General features: G+C 25.3%; 1 long non-coding RNA gene across 1 annotated transcript; it reads right to left on the bottom strand.

Moving 5' to 3' along the window:
• Positions 1 to 212: 212 nt before the first annotated feature.
• LOC126837824 (uncharacterized) lies at positions 213 to 1,112 on the bottom strand. Its single transcript, XR_007685624.1, has 3 exons — positions 989 to 1,112; positions 783 to 923; positions 213 to 512 (listed from the first exon to the last, which is right to left on the bottom strand). It is a non-coding gene; the product is annotated as an uncharacterized LOC126837824 (long non-coding RNA).
• Positions 1,113 to 1,822: the final 710 nt, after the last annotated feature.

The raw sequence follows: 1,822 nt of genomic DNA, 5'->3' as shown, positions 1-1,822 counted from the left end.
ATACATTTGCTTCATTGATAAAAAAAAATATTGCTACATTTTTTTTTAAAGATGATTTCATTCATGTAAGAAACTAGAAAACAAAAGCTACCACATAACATAAAATCTAACTTTTTTCATTTGTTAAGCCAAATTAAAAAAATGAATAGTCAACTATAATTATAGAGTGACTTGACTAAAAGAAACTAATATTTTTAACATTAAATGGTACTAATAAAAATGCTTATACAAGTTATTATTCGAGACAAATAATTATGATGTTAAAATTTAACATCCTTATTGCAATCTCGAACGTTACACATCTTGAAAATATAATTGTTTTGTTATATTTTATATTAATATATATATTTTTTTATAGCCCTTAAATATTTATAATATGAGTTCTTTTTGGGCCACATAAAAATAATCGGCGGGCTGTATGCAGCCCAGGGGCCGCTGGTTGAGTATGGTTGTGTTAAATGCTAATATTTTATTCTTCTAAGATTCCAAGTAGAAAGCAATATTTTCTTCATCTGAAAAAAATAATTTAATAATTATTAACTTATATCTCCTAATTTCTATAAAATGCCTAATCTAAAACAATATTATTTTTATTTTGTACATTTTTGGGTTATATCTACAAAAGACGACTTCAAAATGAAGACGTTGACACAACTAAAAATATACAAAGTAACAATTTACTAATAGTAATAGTGTAATATCTATTATTCACAATATACAGTTTTTCAATACTAAAATATTGCACATCTAGACTCTAGTGCATATTGATATTCGAAACATACCTAACTAGTAACTGAATAATCATAAATGACATATTGATATGTAGCTTGATAAACCAATACTGACTATTGTAATCAGTGACAAATTGTACATTAAGGTTTCAACACATCATTATCTTTCCAGTAATCTTCTTAAAAAATGTCCTGTTAAAAAATACAAATTAAAATTTTATAAATTAAAATTTTAGTATTTAATATATTATACTTACAGCTTTCCTGCGGTTAGTCATCAACATTTATTCCAGTTAAACTATAATTAACAACTGTTAATTGGCCATATAATAATAATATATTACGTATAGTATTAAATAAATCAGTAGGTATATCGTATAACTTGGTTGTTATGTTGAGTTTTCCAAGTCTTAAATACAAATTTTACTATTACTAATGAGAACTAATTATATTTATGAAATCATTACATTCATTATAGTTTCAAAACAAATTGTAAAATGTATGTCACTAACCACAATTAGACATTTTAAAACACAATACTAGTTTCTTCTTTATATATAAAAAAAACTGTTCACAAATCACGAGTACACGTTGTTTGTCGTTTGACAATTTAAGTTTTACTCATACCATAGTATAATGATACTGTGATAATAATATTAACGCTATATTATAATCATACCGTAAAAGTGGTTTAAGGCAAAATCGTCCACATCGCAGTCTACTGATAATACATGTGAACGGATGACGGTTATGTAAGGTATATTTGTTTCCAAACAGGTAGATTAAGAATCGATTGTCCATATAATAATAAAAAAAAATTAGAGCCAGAGTTATTTATGTCTCATTATCGGTGACAGTATTATCGATGGGGTCCAATATTATCATTATTTACTGGCAAATAAAAGTGCTACTGCTGAAAAACCGAACAAATATTGATTTTAATTTCAAATCTTTACTAAGTCACAGAAAACGAACAGATAGTTGAAAATTGAAAATTCAAACGCTAACAATTTTTAAAAAAAATTGTCTACATACTTATGGAATTAAAAACATATGTTTCCATTTGAAAAAACGAGTTTCGTAGTTTTATA

This window comes from Adelges cooleyi, unplaced genomic scaffold, assembly GCF_023614345.1.
Source record: "Adelges cooleyi isolate 19-005CV unplaced genomic scaffold, UGA_ACOO_1.1 ACOO_flye_CR_arks_rails_tigmint_CR_PRNA_3, whole genome shotgun sequence".
NCBI classification, from domain to species: Eukaryota; Metazoa; Arthropoda; class Insecta; order Hemiptera; family Adelgidae; genus Adelges; species Adelges cooleyi.
Note: the sequence above shows the minus strand (reverse complement) of the source record. Positions and strands in the feature narration are given on the sequence as shown.